This window comes from Lissotriton vulgaris, chromosome 8 (genome assembly GCF_964263255.1).
Source record: "Lissotriton vulgaris chromosome 8, aLisVul1.2, whole genome shotgun sequence".
NCBI lineage: Eukaryota > Metazoa > Chordata > Amphibia > Caudata > Salamandridae > Lissotriton > Lissotriton vulgaris.
Window position 1 is genome coordinate 181,602,870 of NC_141696.1, and position 20,366 is coordinate 181,623,235.

The window sequence follows — 20,366 nt, forward strand, 5'->3', positions numbered from 1 at the left end:
GTTATTTACTTGCTGGGCCATTGGCCAACCTGTTGTTTTGTATTATTAAAAACATCAATAAAAATATTTGCACAAACTAAATAAAACACAACATATTGGAAGATTTAAAAGTCTAAACTGCAGGAACTGAAAAACGGCAAAAGGCACAGCAACTAGCCAGGCAACATTGTCCAATTTTGAACAATTCTTATAAACTTTTCTCTCAATGCATTTCTTTGGAGCATAGATATGTAACAGAAATGTTTAATTCAACAAGACTATCCAATGAGCAGGAGTCAAGATCTTCTCATGGAGAGAATGTGAGAAGTCCTTGAAACTAAGAGAAAGATACACAAATATAGTACTGTATACTTATTTGCCTAAAGACATGCTTCTGTTCACCAGTACTGTGAGATGAAGAACAAGTGTATGTACTACGCCAAATAGAATGGTTTCTAGGCCTATGAGAATCATGGAAGTTAGCATGCATGTTAAGGCTGATGATTACTTTAGATTATTATAAAAACAATATCCAAATTTCATTAAGTAGCATATCAGTGCATGCTGTGATTATAAATGTGCAAGGAAGCATTCATAGTCAAGGCAAGAGGAATGCATATTTCAGTTTTCTTATTCACCCCTTTTTTGGCAGATGGCAACATTCACAGCAATTCAATCACAAATAGTCTACAACCTTCTACTTTTACATCTTTCTTATCACTGTCCTCATCATCCTCAAAGGTAGCAAGCAGAAATGTGTTTATATTTGCGTCCGTAGGATTATTCAAATGAATAATTTTATTGTTATTCATTTTATTAGTAGATATAAAAACCCAAATAAAATAGTAGAAATTATCATTTCAAATATTTGTATTCCCTAGTGCCCAAAAGCTCAACCCAGCCTCATCCAGCTGCCACTAAGAATAATATCTAGTCCATTCTGAAGCATGTTTAGCTTTTCAGCACTACTCCTATGTGGTCTTTTTACTCGTGTATGCTGAGGTAGGTCTTGGGAAAATGGATGCAGCATTGAGAACCAGAGTTGGAATAGGGAGACAAAAACAGCTCTGGAAAAAATGCTCAAGCCAGACCTGCTTTCTTCACCTCCTCGTTCAATGTCTCTCTTTCCACCGATCTAGTCATTCTGTCTTCTCTCGCTTATTCCACTTTGATCATTTTCTCACTACCTTCCTCCTCCCTCTCATTTTCTATCTCTTGAAGCACCCCTCTTCCTACTTGAATAGACCTTGGGGAGCTGGGGAGAGTGACTGAGGCATAAAGGTTGGCATTGGCTTTTGAAACCAGCCTCCAAGAAACCGGCTCCCTGGGGAAATGCCTTGTGAAATAAAAGACCTTTCTGGCCTTGTTGAGAAACAACAATAGCACAACCTTCCCTTTTGTTGTCTGAGAAATGTAAACTAATCTATCCTAGTGTGAAGCATCATTTTGGCATTCAACTGACCTTCCACTTATCCTAAAGCTATTGTGGTGGAGTTAGCAATCCCTTCTATAATTTCTGCATTTCATATTGCAACATCTAAAGCAAAAATTAAGCAATACATTAGGATTAAGGCAGACAATATCATATTTGTAGATCAAGCAGCATGCCTACCCCACCTTCGCTATGAAGGGTGAACTCCAAAAGACTTCCTTGGAAGGGTGACAAATACAGTATAACAGGTCCCAGTCCTGTTCAGGGGCAGCCATGGATAGGCTCAGCATTTGTCAATGAAAAGTGAGTAGCCCCCTTATGAAAAACAGTACAATGGGAAAGTGACATTCAAAATGGAGTGTTCTAAAAGGAATGCTATCTTCAAGATCACATTCACTCTTCGCAGCAAAAACACTAGAGTTGTTTTCTTTACGGTGCCTACAGAAAAATCCTGACTCAATCAGTGCAAAATGAGCTATATTTAGTCTACTGTGGCCAAAAGCATTGTTAACCTTTCCAAGGCTCTCATAATAAGTGGGGGAATGTTGGCTTACTCTGGAAGTCTTTATCTATCACGGAAGAGATCAAGATAAGTGCACAATGGCTGACGGCCACAGAAATAGAGGTGATACTACCCACAGACCAACGGGCACATGTGTGAGAAACCAGCAGGAAGGAAGATTAATCCATTGACTATATCTTTCCATCAACAGCATGTAGGAGTTGTCCCATAGGCACAGCAGCAGCTCCACCCAAAGATAGGATCCATACAGTTAGCCTTTGGAATAGTTCCCCATTCCACAGCAAGGATCTAACTCACCACCAAATAGACACTAAAGTGAGTAGTCAATAGAGAAGGCCCGACACACACAGAGATTCAACATTCAGGATAGGGCTGCATACCTTGGATAGAGGTGGTAACAATGAGGGACCTTTGAGGCAGCAATTTTGCAGTGGTGCAGAAGCAGGCAGTGAAGTTTGGTGTGGAGGGCCCATCTGCTGGCAGGCAGCCATATAGCCTCAGAGGCAGTTCTGGAAAGGATCCAGATCGGTCCAGGCACAGGTTTAGAAGCAGAAAAAGGAATGCTGTTGCCTCTCTCAGGATTAGCTAATTTGTAGTATGATTGAAGGTCCCAGTCTAATACCGTGTAAGCTGTCTGCAATACTACAAGACAGCATCATCATTTAGTTGTAAATCTAACTTTGCCACTGAGTCTTGAGGATTTGAGGACAACATCATGGGTTAGCCTATGACTATTTTATAAGGGCTCAATTTTGTTTGCTATGAGGGACTCAGCAGCCGCTGCGAGGGAGTGCAAGCAAGACCCCTGACGTCCTTGTCAGGGACCTGCTCTGCCCCCCGCAGCTCTGCCCCTAAGTGCCTTTCTGGTAGATGTTGAGGCCCTCCTCCACCAGCAGGCTCCTGCCTGTGCCTCATCCCTGGTGGTCCAGTGGGAGAGCCTTGCTCTTCTGCTGGCCGCTGCTGTCTGCTCTGTCTCTGTTCCACCCTTCGGATTTCTGTTCTCTGCAGTGCCCATGTGCCTTTTCTGCCTTTGTCTGCCTACTGTCTCTGTTTTTCTGCATGCTCTCTTCTTATATTTTCTATTTCTTTGCTGGTCTCTCCTGTTCTCCCTCTCTATTTTGCTGGTGCCCATTGGTTCCCTGTGCCCTCCTGCCACTGCTGCCCCGGTGGCCCCTCCCCCCTGCCGGTTTCTAACCTTCCGCCTCCCAGCTGCGTATCCCTTCCCCTCCCCTAGTTAATGGCGGACGCTCTGCGGCCGTGCCACTGGCACGCCAAAGGCAAGCCCATCTGCATCTGTCCGACCATGGCAGCACCAGGGACCCTGGCTCTATGGCCATCCACCGCTACAACTCAGCTGCTCTCCTCGCACTCAACCCCAGAAGAAACAACAACTGCCGGAGATCAACGGCGAACACCACCCAAGGCCAGTTCTCCTTTTGAGACTGCCGACAATCCCTCACCTTCAACTCCGCTCCACCTACGCCGAGCCCACGACGGACGCCCGCTCCACGAAGCCCTGAAGTGCATCCTCCTCAACGTGTGCTCCCTCCACAGACACGCCATGAAGATCTGGGACCTGCTCGACACCCTCTTGCCAGACGTCGCCTTCTTCACAGAAACATGCACCAACGCCACCTCCACCCCTGACATTGCCACTGCCATCCCTGATGGATACAAGACCCACAGAAAGGACCACCCCACTGCCCAAGAGGAGGACTCTCCATTGCACACAAGCACTCCCTCCGATTCCCCACCTCCGGCATGAGCGACCTCCTCTCCAACACAGAGCACTTCCACTTCCAGATCCAGACCAGAACCATGCTATGTGAGACTCTCATCTACAGACCCTCAGACCTCGCCCCTCCTCCGCCACCACCAGTGCCGACCTCGTCGCACCCCATGCCATCGCCTCAATGGACTACATCCTCATCCTGAGACCTGAACTTCCACCTTGACAACCACAGCGACCCCGACTCCACCACCCTCCTTGACAACCTCAACAACCTCGGACTGGAGCAGCTCGTCCACCCCCACCCACAAAGTCGGACACACCCTTGACCCCATCTTCGTAGGAGGGACTAACATCCACTTCAGCCACACCACGCAGCCCCTCTGGACAGACACCACTGAGTACACTTCACCTTCAACACCACCACCACACTCAAACCTGCCCACGCCTGCCCCGAAGGAACTGGGGCAAGATTACAGAGGAACACCTCAAAGCCACACTCCTCCACGACCCCCCGTTGGCACGACCGACACCAACTCCGCAGCAAAAGAACTACAGCGCTGGATCTCCAGCTGCGCTGACAAGCTCACACCCCTCTTCCAATCAACGCCCCCTGAATGCAGCCTGGTTCACCAACGACCTCCAAGAAGCCAGGCGCTTCTGCAGACTCTAGCGGAACAAGGAATCCACCGAAGACCAGAACAACTACAGGAGCACCATAAATCAATATCACCAGTGCATAAGAGACACCAAAAGGACCTTTATCAAGAACAAAACCCACTCCAACGCAAGCAACGCAAAACAACTCTTCTACGTCATACAGCAGTTCACCAAACCCCCAGGGAAGCCACAGATGTCCCTCCTTTCCTGGAGCTCTGCAACAAGCTTAGCTCCTACTTCCACCTGAAAATCAAGGCCCTCTATGACAACTTCAGGGAGCATACTCTTGACACTACCACCCTCTCCACCATCGACAACTGGCCAATCATCACTACCTGGAAACCTGCTCCCACTGAATACACCACCAAGACCATGAAGAACACCCACTCAGGAGCTCTCACGGATCCCTGCCCACTGCACATCTACCACAGAGCTGTCACCACCATGGCTCCCGAACTAGGCCGGACACTCATCACCTCCCTCGAGTCCGGCATCTTCGCCAATGAGTGGAAGCAGGCAGAAGTCAAGCCCCTCCTCAAGAAACCTTCGGCCGGCCCGACGGACCTGAAAAACTAGCGACCCATCTCTCTCCTTCCCCTCACAGCCAAAGTCACTGAGAGGTTCATCAACACCCAGCTGACCACCTTCATCAAAGAGAACACCATCCTCGACTCCTCTCAGTCCAGATTTTGCAGCAACCACAGCAGCGAGACCACCCTACTCGCCACCACCGATGACATCTGCATGCTACTTGACCAGGGCCACACTGCGGTCCTCCTCCTACTAGTCCTCTCCACGGCCTTTGACACTGTCTCACACCACACTCTCGCAGCCAGACTCCATGATGCTGGTATACAAGGAACCGCCCTCAACTGGATATGCTCTTTTCTCTCCAGCAGAACCCAAAGGATGAATGAATGAATGAATGAATGAATACTCATTTATATAGCGCGTGGTTACCCGGAGGCATCCCAGCGCTCGGCGCCCCACGACACGAGCACATGGCCCGCACCTACTAGACCTCCACTGGTTACCCATTGAGAAGAGAGTAAAATTCAAGCTACTTACCCACACCTACAAATCCCTCCACAACATCAGACACATATAGCTCAATGAAAGAGTCTCTTCCACGTCCCCAAATTAACCTCTGCTCCACTGACCTCACCCTGGCACAGACCCCACGCATCCACAGAACCAGGGCAGGTGGAAGTGCCTTCTCCTACATCGCAGCAAAGACCTAGAACGAGCTCCCAGTCAACATCAGAAGCTCCCCCACTCTGAACACCTTCAGGAAGAGCCTCAAGATCTGACTCTTCGACTGAGCTCTGCAACTTGAGGTAATTTCAGATTTTGCAAACACCAACTTTCTGCAATTATATAAATGTTACATACAGCATAACCAGCAACTATGGCACCATCATTATTTCTGGGATATGATCCATCAACAAAATACATCATTTAGCAGTGGGCACAATTGTTAAATAAACACAGGCATTGATCCCATGAAAAGTTACAAGGATACAATGATGGGGCTCTAGTCCCCTCACGGGTGCCCTCACAGAGGCAGGGCTATGTCTGAACACAGTATCAGGGTGACATACAGCAGTCAAATTTTATACTGGGATAATGTGGCTGTACAGAGGTGCTGGGTTTTCCTATAGAGAAGAAGCACAACCACAAAGTGAAGCACAGCAACGGTAAGAGAACTCAACACTATATTTTCAGATGCTCTAACAAGATTTGCCGCACCTACCACAGATCATAAATATGGTGAGAGACCGAGGGGCATGGCCAGCAGCATGGCGGACTAGACGTGTCAGACCGGAGCTCCGATGGCCGACATATGATCCTGCTTTAATCCTTCGCTCAACCGTATGATCCTATTCCAAAAAATCGAGGGCTAAGTACCGGAAGATACTATCTGTGCTCAGATTGGCCTGCTTTGCCAAAAATTGGCTTGTGGCGACGAAAAACACAACAAAATTCGGAGACCCGGCCGCGGGCAAAATGGCAAACGCCTGAACTTTGAGAAGCGAAGGATGCATTGCCGGGGGGCTGCAGACTGCCCTCGGGCAGAGGGTGACAGGAGTGGTGAGGAGTGAGCACCAGCGGGGCCCTGTTGGTCCCTCCCTTTTTTCTTCCTGCCCCCTCCTTCGTCCTCAGTAAAAGCCAGAAACTGCTGTCGCGCAGTGCCGAGCCGCGTGGACGGGAAGCGCGGTGGCATGAGAGACGGCATGTAGGGGGCCTACGACTGGTGCGGAGGCCTGCGGTGCGACATCAGCACCGGCAGGGGTGGTTCTATCCACTGGAGTGAGTTAGCTGCAAGAGAATTGGCAGAGTGGTGGCCGGTGTGCCTCTGTGTGCCCGTGGGCCCAGCAGTGTTGCTGTGGAGGCCGTGGCCTGAGTAAGAGCCGGAGACTGCTATGGCGCGATGCCAAGCCATGTGGATGGGAATGCCAGTGGCATGACAATGGCACGTAAGGGGCCTGTGACTCGTGCAGAGGCCTGCGCTGCGACATCGGCACCGGCAGGGTGGTTCCGCCCAGCGGCACTAGTGAGCTGCAAGAGAATTGGCGGAGTGGTGGCCAGTCTGCCCCTGTGTGCACGTGGGCCTGCTGTGTTGCTGTGGAGGCCATGACCTGTGGGAGGCTCTGACTCCAACAGGAGGATTGCCACAGAGCTCCAGAGGTATTGTGGGGCTCCTGCATCATTTTGACTGTGCACAGGGCTTTAGACTGGACTCCAAGAGGTGAGGAGCCTGGCAGCACCAAGTCGGGTGCAGCCGTGGGGAAGGGCCCGGACTTTTGCTGTGCCTAGTCGCTGCCTGAGATGGGAAAAGAGACACCGAACAGCTCATTAGAGCCGGGATGGATTGGTGACTGCTTTGGGACCACAGACTGGAGGTGGTGTGGATGGTAGGTTGGGCCGGTGAGGGGTTTGGGGAGAGCGATATAGAAGGGATTGAAACCTGCTGAGTTGGGGCTGGAGCACCCCTGTGCTCCCTGCCTGGCCTCTGAGCTGCATATCCAGTGATTGAGGCTGTGGACTTACTCATGCCGGGGGACACACGTGGTGCGGGGCTGAGGGTCTGGCAGAGTGGTGTGCGGAGGCTCCTGATGGGACCGATGCGGTGGGGAGGCCACACCAAACTACAGGGGCAGAGCATTGCAACACCTGGGACTGTGGGAAACACACAGGGTGTGCAGAAGACGCATCGCCTGGACATGCCACTCGAAACCCTGTGACACAGAGAGGGAGCTGTGGGCGACCCGGATGATGGGAAGGAAAACTCAGCCATAAGAATGGTGATCACAGTGTAGGGGTAACACCCTTCAAAGTGGTGTGTCAGCACCGGGACGGACTAGTGGTGGTGGGACCCCCCGCCGCTGAGGGCATAGGTGAGGCCCATGACCCACCCCCATGAGTGAAAGCTCTTGAGGAACACGTCACTGAATAGGCCACTTGGAGAGACAGCCGCTGAGGGTGAATGGCATATGGCTGCGGGGGCCTCGTGGTTTTTCTGGTGCTGCGTCTATGCTGCCCGAATGGGTGGTGGCCACAGATGTCACGCGACAAAGACCCCAAACCACAGAGACAGGGGAAGATGGACAAATTCGGTAAACCATTGCCTGAGACGGATCCCCCTGCCTCCGCCTCAGCGGACGCACCCAATAATAATAATGTCATCCTCCAAGCGATCCAGCCCTCCAAAGAGGTGCTGGAAGGTAAAATTGATGAGATCAAAATTGCTGTTAACCTGCTGCACCAGGACCTGCAGAATGTATCTCAGAAAGTCATACAGGTGGAACACCGTACATCAGAGGCGGAGGACACCACTCATACGCTCTGGGATGAGGTCACAGTCCTAACGGCGGCCATGAAAGACGTGCTCTGGAGGGTTGATGATGCGGAAAATCGAGCCCGGAAAAATAACCTTTGCTTTCTCGGCTTTCCGGAGGCCATTGAAGAAACAGACGCAGGTGCCTACCTGCGCAAATGGCTGCTGGACTCATTCCCCAATGCCCGCTTTTCACCTTGCTTCCTAATTGAGAGAGAGCACAGGATACCAGGGATCCGGCCTCCAATACGAGTGCCGCCACATCCGCTGATTGCGAGGTTCCTTAATTATCAAGGCAGAAACCTCATCCTTAGAGAATTCAGGCAAAAGGGGGAAATCCGGATGGACAATACAATGATCATGATGTTTATAGACTATTCCCGAGAGGTACAGAAGCAACGCAAGATGTTTGACTCTGTGAAAGATAAACTACGACAGCTGCAAATCACATCCATGCTCCTTTTTCCAGCAAACTTAAGGTGATTTATCAGGCCAAGACGCTGTTTTTCCATACTCCGGAAGAGGCCTGGCATTGGCTGGAAAAGCGACCTCTGCTGAGAGCGGTCGGAGGCACGGCACCACCCTCGGGGAAGGCCCGTCAACACGCAGTAATAGACCCAGATCGAAGCACCTTAAATGGAGGAACACTGAGACTGCCCCGAGTGCGAAATGTAGGGTGATGCCATACCAAAGTAGGAGGGTGGCGAGATCCACACCACGAGCCTCAGACTCTGAAAGCACGCACCACATGGATAGGCCCAGAGGGACAATGCAGATGGAGGAACTCGCTATGCAGCGCTCGGTGGACTGCACTGATCAGGACATAACAACGGACTCAGAGGAAGATCACCCCTTGTTGCAAAACATAAATATCCTGAAAGATCAGGGGAGGCAGGCACTGAGAACGACAGGGACACTCGGACCCAGCAGGCAGATAAAGAAGAATGATGAGTGGTAACTGGCCTGCAGAGTTGCAGGGACAGCGTACCCACAGAGGGACTCGCACGCCACCCCACATGTTTTGTCTCCCCTGTTGTATTTGATTTTCCTGCGTCCATCTCCCTTGTATTTCCTTCCCTTTACCCCCACCCTTCCCTTCTCTCCCCTTCCCATTCTGTTTTCACCCTTTTATTTTAGGTTGGACTTTATCAGAATTGTTTAATTTTGTGTGGAGACTCCTGCCTGCTGGCTAGTTTTTGGCATTAGGAGCTTGAGGGCCCGACCCTCAGACAGACTAGTTAAGGCCAGTATATCTGAGCAGGAGGGAGTTGGAGGGACAGGGAGTGGTTTGAGGAGGCTGGTGTGGGGGGGTGGGTGACAGACCTCTCCAGTCCGAACACAACTCAGTTGGTCCTGTTGACCCAACAGGAAGTCGGTTGGATAGTGGATATGTGTGGGGGGGGTGAGGTGGGAAGGTTAGGGTTCTTACAAAGTTATGTGGCAAAACAGCAGGAAGGTAGGCATTCTGATATTAGAGTAACAGCAGCAGTGGGGCAGGGGTGGCGGTCCTGACAGCGAGACGGACACAACACATCACCGGATTGGCGACACGTACTCAGTCCTCTCCTGGAATGTGAATGGGATGGGGAATAAGGTTAAGAGAGGACTGGTGGCGGAATATTTCAAATGCCTAAAGCCAGATGTAATCCTACTGCAGGAGACACACTTAAAGGGCACACATTGCAGCTCCTTAGGCTGAGGGGCATATAAGACACTAGACCACTCTGGGTTCTCCACCGGGCGAGAGGTGTAGCAATACTAATCAGGAAAAGCCTGCCTTTTAAAATTGAGCACACAAGGACAGACCCCAATGGTACATATAATGCGGTTAAGGGTGTGTGGGACAGACAAAATATCACTTTCATCAATTTATATGCATCCCCCAGGTTACATAGACAAACGCTAGAAAAGCTCGCAGCAGTCCTGCTGGAAGCGGGATCTGGCACACACATAATTGGGGGAGACTCCAACTACGTAATGGATGTAAACACTGGACCGTACGACTGCCCCAAAAGGCGGCCACAAAGAGACACCACTCAAGCGGTTTGCAGACACACTGACATTTACGGACATATGGCGTAGGCAACATTCCTTCCCAGACTAGAGCCTATTCCTTTTATTCAGGTGCTCACAAAACATTTTCACAGTGGGAGAACTATGAGAGGTACATAAGGTTGAATACCTGCCGAGAGGCCTTTTGGACCACAATTTTGGCCAGAATACTAGCCAAGAGGCTCACCGTAGTAATTACTCGTCTCATTAATCGGGACATGTCCGGCTTCATGCCAAAGAGGTCAACGAGGCTCAACTTTCTGAGGTTACATAATTGGCTAGAGGTGGTGACCACAAGGAAAGACTCGCACCTCATCCAGTCCCTCGATGCCATAAACATTTGAAACCGTTCACTGGCCCTTTCTTATGTCCGCTTTGGAGGACTACTTTTCGTTCTGGTTCTGGAGCCCTTCGCATGTGTCATCTGAGCGCGCACGGACATATCGGGGTTCCGGGGTAGAGAAAACAAGGATTTGGATGAGCGCCTCTCTCTATATGCTGATGACATACTGCTGTATGTCACAAACCCAGAAGGAACGCTCCCTAATATTATGGAAAGTTGCTAAAGTTACAGCGCACTTGCGGGATATAAAATCAACTGGGAAAAATCATGTCTCTATCCGCTGGGCATGAGAGATGGGTACAATGCCGAACCAAGCCGACTTCCGGTAGCCCCAGAGGGCATATAGTACTTAGGGATTTATGTCACAATTAACACAGCAGTGGCGCTAGCATGCAATCTTTACAGGGTGCTTAGGGAGTTTTGTGCGGATGTGGAGAGATGGAGGTCCTTTCCGCTGACACTGCTAGGCAGGGCAGCGCTTTACAAAATTATAGTGCTCCTGAAATTCTTGTACATTCTGCAAAACACCTACCAGCTGATACCAGATGAGGTGGTCACTAAAATTGATGACACACTGCGGACGTTTCTTTAGGACGGGAGACCGCCGAGGAATAGCGCTGGCGACATTGCAACACAACCAATATAATGGCGGCATCTCACTATCCGACCTTTGGGCGCACTATTGGGCGACTCTTTTAATTGTTGTGAATGAATGGGAACATGTGGAGAGGGCCCACCCCACATATGCACTTGAACACCACAATTTGCTGGGCGATCATACACGCACTATATCTATGGGAGAAGGGGCTCTGCACAACTCCTAACAGCAACATGGATCATTATATCGGCATGGAAAAAGGCAGAAAGGCAGATGAAATGGGATGGCCGGGTGACCAGGAAACTCCCCTTTGGTTGGGAAACCGACTTAAAGAAATTGCGAAACTGCGAGGTTTCCGGACATGGGATTTGCTGGGCATTCCACAACTTAAGGACATACTATATCATAAGGAGCTGGTAACCTTCTTGCATCCAGATGGAGTATGACATGAATCAGACCCAATGCTATCAGTACTTACAGCTGGCACATGCGTAGCAGGCACAACACATAGACAACAGCAACATCACTGAATGCACACCTTTAGAGGGTTGACTCCTGATGGGTGAGATTGGGGAAAAGACAGTCTCCTGGACTTATAGAACCATATTCTGGGAGAGATAGAGGATCTGGCGCTGATGCATCTCCGGGAGGTGGCCATCAAGTCACGACTTAGATTGATCCAATTCAAATACTTACATATAGCCTACTATGATAGAGCTCGACTCCAACACATAGGGAGAGCGGAAGCGCCCAACTGTTTGCGATGTCACACTACAGAGGGTACATTCTTCCTCACGGTTTGGGAGTGTTCACATATTCAAATATACTGGGCAACTGTGCTGGAGGAGTTGGGAGCTGTCTTGGAGGACGATTCCCTTGAGTCCCCTGTTTGTTCTGTTGGGAATATCCATAGAGATTGACATCCCCAGACCAAAAGTAACCCTACTTCAGCTAGGATTGGTGGTGGCAAAGCGTGACATGGCTAAGGGATGGGGGGCTGTATCGAGTCCATCGCTGGCCGAATGGAAAAAGAGTATGGTTATGTATATGCTAGGGGCGAAAATGACATATAAAGTACTGGGCATGGCTTAGCAAAACGTTTTGGAAAATATGGTAGCCGTGGCTCACACACTACGGACCCATGCTCACTGACTCTCAATGATCTCCCAGGGTGGGGTGACGGTGGTGGGAGGGAAAGGGGCTCCTGGGGAACCATAGGAACATAGAACTGCTATGTGACCTTCTACCACTGCTAATATGATGTTGATGTAAAACTGAAAGAGCTTATGTACTCTAAAGATGAGTATTGTTTTTGTACTACAATAAAGAAAATGCCAATAAATACATTCCCAAAAAAATATATATATATATGGTGGGAGCCTGACCACAACTGAGTCTACAGGGGAAGAACAAGATAAATGGGCTTTTTTCTGATCTTCATGACTCCAAATTAATGCAAGTGCAAATTTGATACATTTATGACAGTAGAAAATAAAATGTTTTGCAAAGTCAGGGAGCCTTAAAGCGATTACATAAGTCAATACTTGTTTAATATTTATAAAAGCATTTTCAGATTTTCTATATCTCTGCAAGGGTTCATGGGTATCTTTTCTGACGTAATCTTGTAAGGACTTGGCCAGGTCAGCATAGTTCATGAAGCACTGTCTTCCAAACCCAGTAATGCCAAAAAAAGTTTGTATCTGGGAACCAGAGACAGGGCAAGACAACTTATGAATAGCTTCAACTAAGGCAGAGGCTAGGTATAACTTACCAGCAGAAATTTCATGACCAAGATATTGCACTCGGGGGAGGCAGAAGTGCAATTTCTTCTTGGAAGCCTTATGTCCTTTATTACCGAGGTCAGTAAGGATGTATGTGGGTAAACTCTAACTTACATTGATCTAGGGTAACTGAGGCAAAAAGAAAATTGTTGACATATTAAACTAAAGTGAAACCCAGGGGGAAGACCAATATTATTCCTTCAGGAAGAAGGGTCTACAAAAGTGGAGATGCCTAGAATGAGTACAGGCAGAGATACTAACTCTTCATGTATGGGATTGAAAAGAAAGTGGAAAAGAGATTAACCACGGTACACCATTGGGCATCTGCAAGATGCTAAAAAGGATGGTGACGGGGTTGGGGACCACAGAGAACCGCGAAGTGACCGCATTATTAATCACCCTAACATCTTGGACAAATCTGTATATATTGGCCTTTCTAGCTGGGCGTGTCAGCAGATTTGGAGTATTACCAATACTGACAATAGACACTTAGGGCCAGATGTATGAAATTCTTATTTTGGATGCCCTAAATAGCGATTCCGTAGGAGTCGCTATTTAGGAAATACAAAATGATATGCACAAAATCTGCGATTTCTAATAACAGTTCCTACAGAGTAGGAATCGCTATCAGGAAATTGTAATTAGGACATGCTCCTGCATTCCCACCTTTGGGCCAAATAGGATCTGCTTTCCATTTCCTAAATTGCGAATTCCAGTAGGAAATCGCAATACGGGAAATACAAACCCAAGTCTGCCTCTGGTCTTAAGGCATTTTTTTGTTTTGCACATGGTTCCCATCGACTTTGAGTCGATGGTAATGGCTTTTCTTAAATGCTCAATTCGCATTAAGGAAATGTTTTGTACATGTGCTTTAGGGATTGCAAATAGGTAATTCGTATTTGCGATTTTCTAAATCACTTTTGCAATTTGCGATTTCTACTGGGTAGACCGCGATTTGGCCTTTGTACATATCAAAAGGCCATTTGGCATTTCTGAACGGCCCAAAATAGCGTTTTGAACTGTTAAGAGATGCTAAATTGCTTCTTACATCTGGCAGTAAAGCCCTTGCTTAATCAGATCTGATATTTAAAGATTAATGCTTTCCTCCTCCTTGGGTTTCAATGGGTACCTCGTCTGAGGGTTGACCTTTATCATTCATGATATGTCCACCTCACTGTTGGCCCAGGTGGACCACAGTGTGGGTGATACCTGTGAAAGCATTTTAGTTAAATCAGTAGAATTGGCATGTTTGTTTGGGGAATTCAGATGTGTATAGAGCTGAGCAACTGGAACCTGTGCCAAAAAGATAGGTAACATGATTATCACCAAATACCCAATCTACATAGGGACCCTTTTGTTATACTAGGATTAAGCTATTAATGGCATTGTTGGAATCTCTCAGGCTGGCCTAATACTCTGGGTATTTTGGGTAACCTTATAGAGTTCAGGATGATCGGGGAGACCTTCAGCGTTATATGGTGTATTGGTACAATCTTTATTTCCAATACCTTATCTGGAAGCAACAAAACATGAATCGTCTGCTTCTGGGACAACTCCCGAGCCCTTTCCATTGCCTCTTTCAGCTCTCTCACTGACTTGTCCTACCCTTGTCCTACCCTTCCCTCTCTGCTATGTTTGCAGGGTTGCACATCCCATTCCAATACCTGCAATCATTTTCTACTTGTCTTGCAACTGCAATTACATCAATTTCAATTGAACATTCCCTTTCTTTCCATATTTTTTGTGAGACCACGCAGTGGTTGGTAACAGCCACTAATCCAGTCAGCTTCTTAGTCTGCTGCCAGATAAAGATGTTTTTTAACTGGCCTCTCACATTCAGAAGCAATCCCAGTGCAAAAGAAGAACCTGCAGCTTACTGAGCAATCACCATCAGACGAGTTATGCCTGAGTCCTTTCAAACACATCCTTAAGTTCATCCAAATAGTCAGCCTGTGCTACACCCTTTTATTTGTTTAAACTTCTTAGTCCAATAAATGTCCAACAAACACACAATTGCAACCGTATTTAAAAATGCATCTATTGCCGCACTAAATGCTCCTTTATTGCCAGGGTTAACTCTTGGCCATGCTCATTTCTCCATCAGCCTACTTTTCAGTTCATTCAGCACCACTCATCCCAGTAGTACATGTTATGTCTTCCAAATTCAGTCTGCATACCATCTAACACACTCTGAATCTCTAATAGCAACTGAGTAGGTTACCCTCAAATGTTGGAAAAATGTTCTTACTGCCCATCAAATCAGAGGGGGGGGGGACATAGAGCGTGGACCATAACTCTACCGCCAGCCGCGGGGTAGTTCAAGAGCAGAAGTCGAAGGCCCATCATCGTCAGGGTACTTGAGAGGGGAGATGAGATATACTTTCTATACAATTGATCAGCAGTTTGTATTAACATTTTCCAGGGTAATGGTAGGACAGCCTTCTTGGGGGTTCCTATAACCTGAACTGGTCAGAAATGCTCACTGACTGATCAATGGTAGTGAGTCAGCCTCATGTCTAGACACTTACACACTACTACCAGGTGCTATACTGTCAGGCAGACGTTATGCAGCGTTCACTTGTTCATATTTCCTTTTTACCCAGTCACTGGTACTTCCACAGGAACTAGTCCATTTCCAGGTGCATACGGCGCTGCTCCCTTGTCCTTTTAAGCCAGCATGGGGTAGTTATTGAGCAGGTCCTCCTCTCTAATGTCCTTGTTTTATTTCTCCTTTTCCTGTGGTTCAGTGATCTAGTAGACTATATATGAAGAAAATGTAGCAGTTAGAGCACAAGCCTTAACTTAGTCCTTAAGAAGACTAATTTGATTGTCAGATTTCTCCTGGGTATTTTTCATACCTTGAACTTAGTATTTATGCTTAGGCTTGTGTGCCTCATCATGCCAGTGTAGGAAGAACTGTTATTGCTCAGCATCTATTTTATTCATAGGATCCTTCAGTTTCTTCCGCAAGTTTGCTAATCTTTCTATGTCAAATGTACAATGTTCATGAAAGGACTTCTTTCCATTCTAATGGAACACCAGATGCTCGTACCTGACCTAACAGCTACTGCCACGCCACCAGCGGAGCCGTGAGGGAAACGGCGGCGGCGCTCACACCGGCAGGCAGACCGGACCGGACCATGCTACCCAGCAGGCACTGGGGCGGCAGCGCGCCCGTGACGCGCCAGAAGCGCCCGGAGGCGCGAGTAAAAGGCTGACCCCCGCGAGCATAGTGGGGAACACCAGATGCTCGTACCTGACCTAACAGCTACTGCCACGCCACCAGCAGAGCCGTGAGGGAAACGGCGGCGGCGCTCACACCGGCAGGCAGACCGGACCGGACCACACTACCCAGCAGGCACTGGGGTGGCAGCGTGCCCGTGACGCGCCAGAAGCGCCCGGAGGCGCGAGTAAAAGGCTGACCCCCGCGAGCATAGTGGGGAACACCAGATGCTCGTACCTGACCTAACAGCTACTGCCACGCCACCAGCGGAGCCGTGAGGGAAACGGCGGCGGCGCTCACACCGGCAGGCAGACCGTACCGGACCACACTACCCAGCAGGCACTGGGGCGGCAGCGCGCCCGTGACGCGCCAGAAGCGCCCGGAGGCGCGAGTAAAAGGCTGACCCCCGCGAGCATAGTGGGGAACACCAGATGCTCGTACCTGACCGGACCACACTACCCAGCAGGCACTGGGGCGGCAGCGCGCCCGTGACGCGCCAGAAGCGCCCGGAGGCTGATACCCCTCTCGCCCCGCGAGTCGCGCCCGCGGAAGAGCCGGTGGCGAAGCCCGGGCAAAGGGCGGGCCCTCTGAGGTCCTCAGAGGTCATCAGTGGTCGGGCGGGCCACCCATCTAACTTCCCCTTCAAAAGGTGAGCACTTAATTTGACTGTTGAAATGGGCAAACGTAACGCTACTAGCAACACTACAGATTTAGTCACCCAGGACGCTGAAACCTCTGCATCTCTCATTATGTCCTTTGAGACATTAATAGACACTGCATTTAATGAGATTGCCGAAACCGAGAGGAGGCTTTCCATGGGTTCACTTACCACTAACCAACCAAGCACAACAGACAGCTTAAGTGGTAACATGCATATATTTCCTGAAGTGATCGTGGTAAAACCACAACTTGCGGTCAGTCTGCCCATTGTCCTTGAGGACGAAAATACTACTATGCACACAGTCCCAGCCGCAGCTCCGGACCCTGCCTCATCCTCACCACCCATTGAGGTCACTGAGACCACTGAGAATACAGGAGCTAAGCGAAAAAGGGGGCCAGTAAAATCAACACATAACAAAAGGAAGCAGCCCCCTAGGAGTGCTAATCAACCAGCACCACAAAGTATGTGGACCAGGGGGAAGAAACAAAAACAACACACAGTATCCGTGCAGGATCAATCTCATCTGGGTGATGTCGTTGTTATAAATAATGATGGTTTAAATTCAATGACTATTTCCACTCAGACTGAATTCCCCAATGTAAATAGTCCCCATTCTAAATCAAAGGGGAATCTTATTGAGACCATTGCGGATACAATTTTTAAACAACTCGAAGGTCAAATGATCAGACAATTTAATAATATTTTTAAGAGACTTGACAGACTGGAAAATTTAATCAAAAATGATGATGCCAAGAGAAAAGGCACAGTGTGCCTGGATAAATTAAGAGGCGAACGTCTGTTAAAAGACTTGGAATCTACCACCCGTGCACTCACTAGTGGTGATCACACAAAAAATTGCAATCTGCCCACAACAAATGGGGTTAAGGATTTACAGGCTGCTATCAATCCGCCCACGATCACAACATCTGTGGCAGTCGCAAGCACAATGGAAAGTAATCCCCCTGTTTCCTCAAGTAAATCTTCCTTGCCCTCCATTGTCACTAGTGCCCCCAAGAACAATCATAAATGTAACTCTGCTATAGGCACGACAATGCAGAAGGCTTCCTCAAACCCCAACCAGCACCAGAATAAGACCCCACATGAAGACACCAGGCCTTTCAAACATCAAGGCCCTGCCTTACATCTTCCACCTGAGGCGTGTCCTTACGTACTGGTCCTGGCTGGCATTCCACCCCTCAGGGAAGGGCAAGGAGAATCGTGGGTTCAATTGCATAATAAATGTATTGACTGGCTAACCAAGCATAAGGGGGTCGGCTATGACATTTCCAAAGAAATTATATCCACACGCCGTGTAACCTGGGTTGGTCCTCTTTTTAAAAACATTAACGGGGACTGTATTATAGTCAATTTCAGGAACCCTGGCACTGTGAAATTTCTGTTAAACAAAAACTTTGTCCAACATGGCCCATCCACTATGGTGACCCCCTTACCGCTAAATTACTTTTACCGACCCCCACATAGAATGATGCAGCCACCACCTGTATTCCCACTGCATAACAGGTTCTCAATACTCCATGATCTGGGCACTCTGGATTGACTTTCTCCCACTACTGAAGAATCTGTCTCTGTGTGTCCGGCCCCTGATCACACAGTGGAAACATCATCCGAGGTACCCTCGTCATCACCCGAAACTTTTCTGCCTGAAACACCATGCGAACAACAGGTGCATACTACAACAGTACTTTCCCTAGGAACTGACCAGGACCATTGTTTGAGGTCCGATAAAAATCTGTTAATCCTTAGCTGGAACATTGCCGGCCTGAAGGCTAAGATGGAAATCTCATCTTGGAGGGACTGGGTTAACTGTCATGATGTACTAATGTTCCAAGAAACCTGGTGCACTGATGACCTGCTATTTGAGGGGTACAGTTGTCATAATAGGACTGTTTTTGCCCCCCCCTTTAGGCCGTCCTAGTAGGGGGTCTCTCTATTTGGGTCAAAATATCTGCAGAAGCCAAAGTCGATACACTCCAAACCAACTGCCCAAGTTTTATGGCACTGGCATATACTAAAAGGACAAGGCTATGTTTGATTAACTTCTACAATAACGACTTTTTGTCCCAACCTAATCGTAATTTTATCCTTTTGTTTGATTTTATTGACGAAATTATGGATGGACAGAAATACGGGAAATTTGACGGCATCTGCCTAGGGGGGGATTTCAATGCACATATACACCTTAGAAACCCCCCCTGTAGAAGAGGTATTGAACTGTCGAATCTCCTTGCAACTAGAGAGCTTGTAAATTGCATGGAGTATGCTGGCACCGAAATCAGCGCTGCCCCGTTTCCCACTTTTATTGGTCATGGGAGCGGTACTACGATTGATTATGTATTTGTTTCACCTTCTATCGCTAATGTCTTAACGAAGGCTGAGGTTGTGTGTAAAGTATATAGTGACCATTACCCTATTGTAATTCACCTACTACTTCCGGGGGGTAAGTGCTCACAAAGTGAAATAGGTGCAAGAAACTTGGAAGTTTCAACTGATAAATTGAGGGTAATTTGGAGGGACGTGGATAACAGGGGAATTCTGGCTAAAGTTATTAAAAAACATCCAGCTTTAATTGACATCTGTCTCACCATTGATGACCACGGGGGTAATATAATAACATCATTTAGTGAACTCTGCTCTGTGATAAAAAGTGAGATTTCCAGACCTACTTTGAGGAAATCTGAGGAAACACCTAGATGGTTCGATGCCTCTTGCTCTACGGCATATAGGAAGCTAAGGGCTGCTCTAAAATCTGAACCCAGGGACATCCATCAAATAAGGTTACTCAGAGCAGAGTGCAAATCTACCCTACGTATTAGAACTAATGAACTGGTCAAGACCCACTGGGACTCCCTGGCACGCTCGGCAGAATTGAAAGACACTACAGGGTTCTGGAGGGAGGTAAAGAACCTAAGATCCATAGGTTCCAACTTAACGGCAATTAATTGTAACATCACCGGATCTGCGTGGGTTGAACACTTTGCCAAAATTTATGCCACACCAGACAACCCGCCTTAACCTCCCTCCCCTTAAGCCCCCTTAACATCTCTGTGTCTGAGGTCGAGGATGCTATAGCTGAAAGCGCAGGAAATAAAGCGCCCGGTCCCGATGGGCTCTCAATTGATCAATTAAAGTGTGAACCTAACTTTTGGGCCCCACTGCTATGTAACGTCTTCAATAATTTAACGAACGAACAAATCCCAGAAACATGGTCATGTAGTACTATCGTGCCGATTTTTAAAAAAGGCGACAGGCTGGATCCCGGGTGCTACCGCCCTATATCGTTAATCGATAACACCTTGAAAGTCCTGGGGAGGGTTATTTTTAAAAGGATTAGAACCTGGGCGGATGAGAGTAAGATTCTACATCCCAGCCAGCTTGGTTTTCGCAGCAATGTTGGCACGGTGGAACAATGTTTGAACTTGAGTTTGATTATGGCAAAATATAATATCGCTAAAAAATCCCCCCTATATTTTGGTTTCATGGACTTAAGTTCTGCATTTGATTTTGTTAACCGTTCTCGTTTATGGTC